Below are 11,986 nucleotides of genomic sequence, written 5' to 3' on the forward strand. Positions count from 1 at the left end.
TTTCTTAGATTCCATATATATGTGTTAGCATACGGTATTTCTTGTTTTCTTTCTGACTTACTTCACTCTGTATGACAGACTCTAGGTCTATCCACCTCTCTACAAATAACTGTTTCATTTCTTTTTATGGCTGAGTAATATTCCATTGTATATATGTGCCAGATTTTCTTTATCCATTCATCTGTTGATGGACACTTAGGTTGCTTCCATGTCCTGGCTATTGTAAATAGAGCTGCAGTGAACAATGTGGTACACGACTCTTTTTGAATTCTGGTTTTCTCAGGGTATATGCCCAGTAGTGGGATTGCTGGCCTCATTAGTTGGGAAGTTAAACTCGGTTGTTTAAGGCGAGCTAGTCTGTTACCTGCAGCTGAGCACATCCTAACTAATACAACTCTTCCCAGTGCGGGTCCGTTCTCCATTTGAAGACAGAAGGAAAGCCGGAGGCCCAGGGTTTCTTTCATCACTTTTTTCTCCCTTGACTTCAAGGTGCCCAATGCCAATACCTCCCAGGGTTTATTACCACGAGTATCAAGCACATTGATAAAGGCTAACATTTTTTAACACTTCCTCTGTGTTAGTACTTTATGTGGGTTGTTTAAGGCTCACATAATCCCATGACGTGAATCCTAGAACATTTTTACAGATGAGGAAGTTTGGGACACAGGGAAGTTCTGTAGCTTGATGGTCGATAGCTTGGTCCTGTTTCCTGAAGCAGACAGATCCTGTTCCCCTTGCACATCGGCCTCCCTCGCGTCCAGACGCCCCAGCTCATCCCTTTATCCCCATTTTTCTCAATGTGTGATTCTGGCACACAGTAGGTGCTTGCTGGAGACCAGGTGTGCTGCTTGCCCTCTGCTGTCCTGCACCACCGGCCACTCACCAACCAGGGCACGCTGTGCATCCCGTGTGTGCAGAGAGGCCTGCGTGTGTGAGCATACGTGTACGTGGGTGTGCTCGTGTGCATGCGTGCGTGTGCGTGTCTGAGTGTGTGTTGGGGAGTGGGGTGTAGAGTTGGAGAATATGGGCCTTGTCCTCAGTAAAAATAACAAGTCCCATTTATCAAGGGCTCACTAAGTCCCAGGTCCTGTGCTTTACATACTTTTGTTCAAGGCCTGCGGTAGTTCTGGGGAGTTTTTCCAAAACTCAAGCCTCTGGGAAATCACATGATTTGCTCAAAGTCACCCAAGTGGATGGGATCCCAGGTTTGTGTGTCTGGAGCCTGTGTCTCAGCCTCGAGCAGAGAAGGTCGGCGTGTCCCTAACCAGAGGGAGGTTCCCTCCTCTGCAGGGAAGCTTCACTGGGCAGGAGATACCTGAGCTGAGCCTTGAAGGATGCGCAGGACTCCCAGAGCAGGGGAGGGAACGTATTCCGAGTAGAGGGAAGGGCTTGCGCAGACTCGTGCAGATGGCACAGTGTATGTTTCGTTGGGAAATGGGGATTATAATTAAAAAACCAGACCGGCTGGCCCCTGTGTGCCTCTTATGATAAGAGGTATTGATTCGAATGGTGGCTTAGGTCCCCTGACGCCTCTGGCTTCTGAAGGGCACTGCCCAGATGAGCGCCCATTCTACTGGCTCCTCTCAAGAAACATTATTCCGCTGCAGGCAACAGAGCTGACGGCCCCCACTCACAATTCGGTGGGGAGGATTGGCCTGAAAATGACCCCCGTGTCAATTTCATCAGCCGCCATGCCCTGCAGCAAGCCCCTCCCTGTGTATGCTTTACAAACATTTATTTCATTTAATTCTGGAAGCAGCCTTGCTGGTAGATATCCTCTCTCGCTTCAACTCAGGAGGACAGCACGGGTCAGAGCAGTCACGTGACTCAATCAAGCACCTGCAGAGAGTTAGTTGCTGAGGCGCTGGGACGCTGCACGGGTCTTTGGGGTTCTAAAGTTCAAATTCTTTCAGTTACCTCCTTCTGCCTTCATATCATGATAACCCAGGCACGTGGGCTTTCAAAGGACGCCCGCAATCTGGGCCATAAAAAAAATTGCTGGGAGAAGGATTGTGGTGGCTGATTTCAAGCTACCGACAGTTCAACTACCGACTCACAAAACCCCTGACTCTTTAACTCTCCGAGTCCAGCACGCTCCTGGATCACCTTGCAGATTGGGTGGTAGGCCAACCACGCTGGTTATTACAACTGCAAGAGGACCCTGCACATCCTGGGCCCTGGATGGCTTACTGAGCGTTACTTGATGAGCCCCATCTGTGACATGGGTTGGGCCATAGCTTGCCTTCGGAGTCTTCAGCTCTGGGCTCTGCATCTGCGGGGAGGCTGAGGCCCAGGTTTGCAGCAGGTAGATTTCTTCCCCTCATTTGGGTCACTGTGGGGAATGAGGCTGGGCTGGGTGGGGCTGTCTCTCTGCTCCTGGCTTCCCCTCCACCCTCCAGAGCTTTCAGGGTGATTAGTTCCCTCATGGAGGGATCTTGTTACAGTTCCACCAGGAGGGCCTCTGAAACTCCTACCTGAGATAAAAAGGCTGCGTCTCATCTCGGTTAATCTCCCAGCTTAGAGGCCACGTTTTAATATTTAAGAAAAGGTTTCCAGGCTCAGGGCGGGCTAGAGGGGGCGGTACACGGGACGTGGCCTAGTGGGTTTTGAATGCATGTATCGGTAGAGGCCCTTTCTGCTCATCAACCCTGTGGGGCCTGGTGTCCCCTGAGCCATTTCTTTAGGTTGGATTTCACTGGTACCTGGACCAGGGGCCCTGACAGGGTGTTGTATTTATGGAGAAGCCCAGCTGGACTCGGGTTGTGTGCTGGAAGCAGCACCGAGTCCAAGGATGGGCCAGTGTCTGACCCTGCTTCCAGCCCAAACGATTCCAGGCCTGTGACTCTTCACTGTCTTCCTTCTCCCTCAGCTGGCATACTCCTGGCAGGACCCGTCGGGAGCAGAAATTCGAGAAGGGAGCCAGCCCTGAGTGAGCACCACGTGCATGCATCCTGAGTGAGTAAGCCTGGCCACCTGGCTGTGCTGGGTTTGAACCTGTCTTCACTCCTTTCATGCTGTGTGTTCCTGGGCAAGTCACTTAACTGCTCTGAGCTTTAATTTTCTCCTTTGTGAGGTGGGTGCTGTAGTATGTACTTCACATGGCGGTTTTGAGACCTTAATAGGCTCTTAAAGTGCCTGGTAGTAGGTTAGATTAAAAAAAAAAATAAACCAGTTGAAAAAATATGTATTCATTGTAACTCTTGCTGGTTGGAACTCACACCTGTAGCCACTGTTTGTTTTCCTAGGCCCTGAAGTGAGAAGGCAGGAGAAATAGCCAGAGACCTACAGGCCTGGTTCCTGCATTTTTTTAGCTTTGCCCAGAATAGTTAAGACTGAAAAATCAGTGAAGGTGCTGTGGGTGTTTCCCACATTCATAGGGGAAAACAGATTTTCAGTCAATGATATGAAAATAATTGGCTGGAATAAATTAGATGAGTTTTACTTCAAATTACACCACCTAAGAGTTCCTCCCAAAGAACAACCTTCTATTAAGAAGACAATCACATGCAGTGTATATTGCAATATAAGTTTCTATTTTTGCCTTTAAACAAAACATGAAACTATGACTGTACGCTTTGTTTCTTATTCAGTGTAAATTTGCAATCCCTTCTTTTATATTTTTTAAATTAATTAATTTGTGTATTTACTTATTTTTGGCTGCGTTGGGTCTTTGTTGCTGCATGCGGGCTTTCTCCAGTTGCGGCGAGCGGGGGATACTCTTCGTTGCGTTGCGCGGGCTTCTCATTGTGGTGACTTCTCTTGTTGTGGAGCATGGGCTCTAGGCATGTGGGCTTCAGTAGTTGTGGCATGTGGGCTCAGTTGTTGCACTCACGGGCTCTAGAGTGCAGGCTCAGTAGTTGTGGCGAATGGGCCTATTTGTTCTGAGGCATGTGGGATCTTCCCGGACCAGGACTCGAACCCATGTCCCCTGCATTGGCAGGAAGATTCTTAACCACTGTGCCACCAGGGAAGCCCTAAATAACCTTTAACCTACAAGTTCAAAGAGAGCAGGAGAGAAGAGATTAGGTTACAAAAGATCATGACTCTTATCTTGGGTACTTCATTGCTTACCTCCTCCTCCAGACACACCATCAAGAAATTTCAGAAGTCTAGTGATAAAATAGAATGAAGATCAGCAAACTTTTTCTATAAAGGGCCAGATTGTAAAAGTTTTAGTCTCTGCAGGCCACACAATCTCTGTTGCAACTACTCATCTCTGCCATTGTAGCAGGAAAGCAGCTGTAGATGACATGTGAGCAAATGGGTGTGGCTGTGTGCCAATAAAACTTTATTAACAGAAACCATCAGTGGTCTTGCCAGTGGTGAACCACTGATTGTCTCCTGACATAGTATTGTCTAAGCCAGTGGTTCTCAAAGAGTGGTCCCTGGTACCCCATTATCAGCATCACCTGGGAACTTGTTAGAAATACAAATTCTTGAGTCCCCACCCCAGACTTTCTGAGTCAGAAATGTTAGGATGGGACCCAGCAATCTGTTTTTAACAAGCCCTCCACTTGACTCTGCTACACGCTCAATTTCGAGAACCACTGATCAAATTCTTGCTCCATGTGAATCTTGGCTGCTCCCTGAGGATACTTCCCCCCTACAGCACTCTTCAGGGAGGCTGTGGTTTCCTCCTAGCTCCCAAGGAACTCCGCACCTGGAGATGGGGTGGGTGTGCTCTTTGCTTCCCATTGACGCTTTGAAATGATCTCTAGTCCTTCCTCCATAAAAACTCCCAGCTAATGTGAAGGGCTTTTCAATAAACTCCTGCCTGTCTTGGCAGCTGGTTCTCTGTCTCACTTTCCATCACTTCTCTTACCATCATGCTTCTGGCTTCAACCATGACCTTGCAGATTAACACTCAACACTCTTCCCTCTCAGTTTCTGGACCTTCTTGGCTCCAGTGATTATTTTCCTTGCCCTTCAACCATCCACTTATGTTGTCATTACTCTGGACTTGACTTAAATGTCACTTTCTCAGAGAGGCCTTTTCTAAGCTAGCTTCCACCCGCAAGCCAGTCCTTTCCATATTTACCTTATTCCCAGCACTGATTAGCACCTGAAAGTATCTCATTTCACAGTTAACTTGCATGTCTGTTGTCTGTGGTCTTAGGTCTATTTCTCTGGGAGGGAGACGCAAGAGGGAAGAGATATGGGAACATATGTATATGTATAACTGATTCACTTGTTATAAAGCAGAAACTAACACACCATTGTAAAGCAATTATACTCCAATAAAGATGTTAAAAAAAAAAAACAAAAAAACAGAGCCTGTGATGGGAATGTTACCCAATTGATTCATTAAGAGAGTTCTCTTAGGAGATGAGGGGTGAGGGAAAGATGGTAAAGCAAGGAAAAAAATCTAAGCAAGAATATGACCTCAGTGATAAACAAATAGATCAATGCAACAGAATCCAGAAATAGATTCACACACGCATAATTTTCAGCAAATGCCCCAATTTCATTAGGAAAGTCTTTTCAACAACTGGATAAATGTTTGAAAAAATGAACCACAATCCCTGCTTCACATTATACACAAAAACTAATTTGGGAAGGATCATAGGCCTAAATGTGAGAGCTAAACTATAAAATTTCTAGAAGAAAACAGTGGGGACTATCTTAGCAATTTGGGGGTAGCAAAAGACTTATTAGAAAAAATACAAAATGCACTAACCATAAAAAAATAGTTAAATTGTACTTCATCAAAATTAAAAACTCCTGCTTACCAGAAGACCCCATTAAGAAAATGAAAAGGCAAGCCACAGATATGAGAAAATACAACACATATATCAGTTGTGGACTTGTATCCAGAATATATTTAAAATACTGACAAATCAATGATAAAAAGACAACTCAATAAAATGGGCAAATACTTGAATAGACATTTTGGAAGGAAAGATACATGAATGGCTTGTAAGCACATGGAAAGATGCTCAACATCATTATCCATCAGGGAGATGCAAATTGAAACCACAGTGAGATATCATTTCACACCCACTGGGAGAAGGATTGTGGTGGCTGATTTCAAGCTACCGACAGTTCAACTACCGACTCACAAAACCCCTGACTCTTTAACTATCCGAGTGGCTAAAATAAAAAATCTGACAACACTAAATGTTGACAAGAATGTGGAACAATTAGAACTCTCATACATTGTTGGTGTAAAATGGTACAATCACTTTGGAAAACTGGAGGGTTCTTATAATGTTAAGTTATCCATCCACCTATTACCCAGTCATTCCACTCCTAGGTAGTTGCCCAGGAGAAATAAAAACGTGTGCTCACAGAAAATCTTGTGCAGGAATGTTTATAGCAGCTTTAACCTATAGTAGCTAAAAATTAGAAACCCAAATTTCCAACCACAGAAGAATGGAAAGATAAATTATTGTTTATTCATACAGTTGAATAGTACTCAGCAATAAAAAATGAACCTCTGATATATATAACACAGATTAAACTCAGAAATATTATGTTGATGGAAATCTATATATATAAAAGAATCCATACTGTGTGATTCCATAAATATAAAGCTCAAGAATAGACAAAATTAATCTGTGGTGATAAAAATCAGAAAAGTGGTTGCTCAGTGGTTGGGAAGGGGGCAGGAACTGATGATGGGAATATTTAATTGTTGATTGGGTTGTTGGTTACATTGGAAGACATTTGTCAAACTCATTGAATTGTACTTTTAATATCTGTGCTTTTTACTGTATACAAATTTTATCTCAATCGACAAAATACAAAACATCACAAAAAAGAAACAAAAGAATATAACATCTGGAGACAACTTCAGTCTGATCCCAGGGGGAACTCTGGAACATAAATTGCACCATGGAGTTGGTCTCTCTTTATGGCAAGGGGGCTGGGATTTTGTACCCCCATGTCATTTAGTCAGTCTCCCCCATGGGGGCGGGTAGCTTAGCTTCCTGGAAGAGGTTGTTCCATGTTGGCTTAGGGCAATTATCTGGGGAAGGAGTCAGCTATGGGTTGTATTGAGGCAACAACAGTGCAGCTGGGGGATGGGTGCACAGTCCAGTTAAGAGGATCTGGATGGGGCACCAACATCTTCTCCCACACTCCACCCCCAGCACGGCCTGGAGCCATTTGCTTCTCACATACGTTCATTTCATCCAAGTGTGGTTTCTCCAGGACTCTGGTTGGCCACAATTTCTGAAGACATTTCTAAGAGGAGGGGTAGTGGGCTGAATGAGAGCCCCCACTGTGGCGGATGGCGTCCATGTCATCACGAATACTCATCGTCTTCCTCCACCACCACTCATTCCATGTTCCCCTCTCCCTCTGGTTGTCTGAGTGGCTGGCCTGGAGAGGTGACCCAGACCCTCATCCTGGAGGGGTCTGAGCCCCTGGTGACCATGTCCTTATCAGGCTGGGGTGGCTGTATTGCCCATATAGTTACTCCTAGGCACACAGGCACCAAGAGATGTCCTAGCAAACTGCCCGAGCACCAAGCAGTTACCTCCCTGTCTCCACTGTGTGGCTGCAGCCCCTCCTCCTGATGATGATCAAGGTCAATGCCCTGTGCCAGCATGGTGGCTGCTTCGCCTTCTGGATGACTGGCATGGGTTACTCAAAGTGATCCAGAGGCAGCCATAGCTTTGCATTGAGTGGGATTATTATTGAGTCCTGTGGGGGAAGCATCCTCCCTCTGGGTACTAGTGTTTCTAGACCACAGAGTTCCAAGTCACAGAGAATTCCTCAAGCAAGTTGCTGGAGAACGTGGTGGGCAGAGCTGCTCCTGCCCCCGTCTTCCTGCCATTAAACTGTCAGACCTTTGAAGTCAGCTGCTCTCTGACTATTCACCACTGTATCTTCAATGCCAAGAACAGTACCTGGCATGTATTTAGCACTTGGTTATTATACTTACAGACCGATTGCCAGAAACTGACTTGATGCTTTATGGGGTATGTTTAAGGAATATCAAACAATGCCAGTTTTCTTTAAGACGTTCCAATTTATTTTATGATTATGGAGTTATACATGTTCATCGTAGAGAATTTAAAATACAGAAAAAGCAGAAGAAAAATCAAAATTGCCTGGAGGTAACGTACATTAACCAGAACTATGCCCTGAACTTGGTCTATGCAGTGGTTTTCGAGCAGCGCTAGGGAGCATTTGTGTTTCAGAGAAGGTGCCCCAGGAATTGTCTTGAGAGTAAAGGGGAGGGTATGTCTCCCCCAGAACAGGAACGTTTTTCACAATTTTATTGAAATTTTGTTTGAAAGAAAGGATTTGCAGCAAAGACAATAAAAAAAAAGGTGGAAACCCACCAGTCTACACTGTGGAGCTGGCAGTTTTCATTCAGCTGACTTTCAATTTCATATCACCATCAATAAATAGCGCAGATGATCCAGGCTCTGCTATCGTACATGGCAGTTCCTGGCATTTGACCAGCCCCTGGTGTAGACTCCTCTCCTCCTAAGAACACCGCAGAGTTATGTGACAGACAGAGGGAAACTTTTACTGCAAAAAACCAGATGTTGCCAACTGGAAGCGACCAGTGGTGGTGGAAAACGGAACCATGAAGGAGTCATGTTCAATCATCTCAGACAAGCATAAAAGTATATAAAAGATTAGTGCAGAAGAGAATTTATACCAGGCTCTGTGCTGTCTGGGAACATGATTTAGATTAAAAAGAGGAAAAAAAAATATCTCTGAGCCACCTGGAGCACCGTCGTCAGAAGGCTTTTAGGATTTGGATTTCAATATCCATCACTGTACCTCTTAGAATATTTTGATTTTTGAAAGGCATTTGGATGCCTATCAAAACAACCAGAGCTGCATTCGGGCAATCTGTCAGAGAGAGATGACTGTCCACGTACCCACTGGCTCTCCAGACACAAGGTTCAAGCATGCAGCTGTGTGAGAGATGGCACATCCATCTCTGCCCCTTTGGTTTGGTGCTGAGGTCAAAATATATGCCCCTGTTAAACTGTGCTTGGGTTTATAGCCTTAATGGGGAAAACCAAGCTGGCTGAGGGGCTTAGGAGGGAGAATGGTAAATTTGAGGCGAGGGAGGGCTCAAGAGTTGGCCTGGTGTCTGTGTTTATATTGAAGAGCTACTTGGTTGATTTGAAGTCTGTAATCAGTTGCTGTGGTTCTTAGTTTCCTTTGGTTTTGGTGAACACAGTCAATTTCTCATCCAGGAACCTGGTTACCACACAGCTTGTCTTGATGAAAGAGGAATGCTGTGGTACCGCATCCTTACCAACACTTGGTATTTTCCAACGTTTAATATTAGCCATTCTGGTGGGTATGTAGTAGTATGCCCTTTTGGTTTTAATTAGCATTTCCCTGGTAACTAATGATGTTGAGCATCTTTCATGTGTTTATTAGCCATTTGGAGAAATTCTTTTAGTACCTTCCTGTTGACTCAAAAGTCCATTACAGTAGAGTGGAAAATTGGGTATCTTTGTGCTGAGGAATATTATACAGCAATAAAAATGGGAGGCCCAGGCCTTTATACCCCTGTGTGGATCAGTCTTTGGATATGGGTCACCCCGTATTAAGCATGTCTTTGTATCCTGATGTTTTGACATCTGGGCCCTTGCTGACCCTGCAGGGACTGTCCCTCCCAGGGCTAGCCAGTCCTTAGAGATAGTAAATGATCCACCTGTGAGCTCACCTTTCCTATGCAAACCAACCAGTCCAGAGTTCACACCCCAAGGCCCTCCTTTATGGGGTTCTCCCATTCTGGGCTACTATCCACCTGCCTGAATCACCCCGGGGCCAGTTACCAGACAACTGGGGCCAGCCCCTTACACCCCAGAGCCTGCCAAAACGATTCAGACCAGCCAATCCTAAGCCTGCTTACCCTGCCTCACCTCGGCCATGTTCCTTCCTGTGGAAACCACAATGAAGGCTCTTGCCGTGTTTCCTCCTGCTCTGCCTGACCCTGGTGCTTCCCCAGATGGCCCTGTGTGGTGTGGTGAGCCCCTCCTCTTTAAATCTGTGAGTATAACAAGCTATCTTTTCAATGGCAATCATCTCCTGATCTGTTGGCCTTACCATACCTGAAAGATAACAGCATCCTGATTTAAAAGCACACCCTGGGTGGGACTTCCCTGGTGGTCCAGTGGTTAGGGCTCCATGCTTCCACTGCAGGGGGCATGGGTTCGATCCCTGCTTGGGGAACTAAGATCCCACATGCTACACAACGTGGCCAAAAAGGGGAAAAAAAAATAAAAGCACACCCTGGGAAGGGGTGGGTCCCTGGAGGAGGCAGGTCCTTGCATCTAGGGCCATCCCTATGGGGCTCAACAACTGGAGGCCATCTGCCAGCAGCACCCCTGGTGGGTGGGGCTACGAGACCTTCCTTGGAGGGGGTGGTTGGTGTCCGTCACAGATTCCTCGCATCAGGGTGTAGGTGACCTTTTGTTCCAGGGCCTCACCCGCCTCACCCTAGTCCCTAACAGAGTGATCCTGTTGTCCCTCCTCTGTCCAAAACCCACCCAGGACCCCCTTCTCACTCAGGATAAAAACAAAGACCTTCCTGTGCCCTATGAGGCCTTATGGGATCTGCGCCTTCTCCCACTGGCCCCCCTACTTTGCCCCAACCACACTGGCCCCTTCACTGTTCCTCCACAGGCACGTCCCACCCCAGGACATTTGCACATCCTTTGCCCTCTGCCTGGAATGCTCTTTCCCTAGATCTACCCTTGGCTCATGCCTTCACTCCCTTCAGATCTTCGTCCATCTATCACCCCCTTCTTGGCCACCTGCTCTAAAATTCCAACACTTGCCCCATCCCTGACGCTTCCTATCCCCCTTCCCTGCTTTCTTTTTTCTCTGCATAAGGTACCATGCATTGTACTCACTATTTCATTTAATGTCTGTTTTCCCCGCTTGAGTGTGTCAGCTCCAGGGAAAAGGGGTGGGATTGTTGTCTATTTTGTTCATTGCTGCATCCCCACTACTGAAAACAGGGTCAAGCTCAGAGCATCAGCAAGTGATCTGTTGGTTGAATGCAGAGGTGCACATTTTGGAGAAGGTGTTCAGGTCCGTTCCCGTTGCTCCTTTGGATAAATGCTGGTCCAACACCCAGAATGTGCAGTTTAATTACAGATGCACCTTAGTTTCACCCGCTCTGTCCTCTCGTATTCCTCTTTCATGTCTCCCCCTCCCTCTCCTCTTTCATATCCATTTTCTTTCTTTCTCCCACTCCTTCCCGCTTTTTGGTACTTGATGGAATCACATTAAACTAATAAAGCTTTCATTACTGGGTTGTACCCGTAATTACGCACACTGAGAGCCAGGTTTGTTTTGATTCTCTGTGGACTTCTGGTCGCTGATGCTTTTGAACACTTGCTTTTATTCTTCAGTTGCCACTTGACCCCCATGTTTTAAAAAGGATGAAAAGCTTAGAAAAACATCAGAAATATCCTTTTATTTTTTCCTGCAAATTGATTTGGAGGGTTTTGTTTTGATTTCCCTCTTGGAAATGGTGGGTGTTAAAAAAGAATCACACTTTTCTAAACTGGCCACAAGGCTGTGAATTCTGAGATGGGAAGGAGATAAAGTTTATCATTTATTGGGGGGCTCTGAAAGAATCCCCACTAAAGAGAAAGTGTGGTATAGTCCCTATATGCCCACGGAGGCTGGGAGAGGTTGGATTAGAGCAGGGTCTCTCTGCCGCAGCACGAGTGACATTTGTGGCTGGGTCATGCCTGTGGTGAGGGCTGTCCTGTGCACTGTAGGATGTTGAGCAGCATGCCTGGCCTCTATTTAGTAGATGCTAATAGCACCTTGCCTCATTTGTGACAATCAAGAATGTCTCCAGACACGGCCAAATGTCCCCCTGGCGGGGCGGGCACAAGGGCCCTCTGTTGACAACCACCGAATTAGATCAAAACGTGTATGATAAGCGTTCATAACATCACTTTTTTTTTTTTTTTTTTGCGGTACACGGGCCTCTCACTGCTGTGGCCTCTCCCGTTGCGGAGCACAGGCTCCAGACGCGCAGGCT

This window comes from Physeter macrocephalus, chromosome 19 (genome assembly GCF_002837175.3).
Source record: "Physeter macrocephalus isolate SW-GA chromosome 19, ASM283717v5, whole genome shotgun sequence".
NCBI classification, from domain to species: Eukaryota; Metazoa; Chordata; class Mammalia; order Artiodactyla; family Physeteridae; genus Physeter; species Physeter macrocephalus.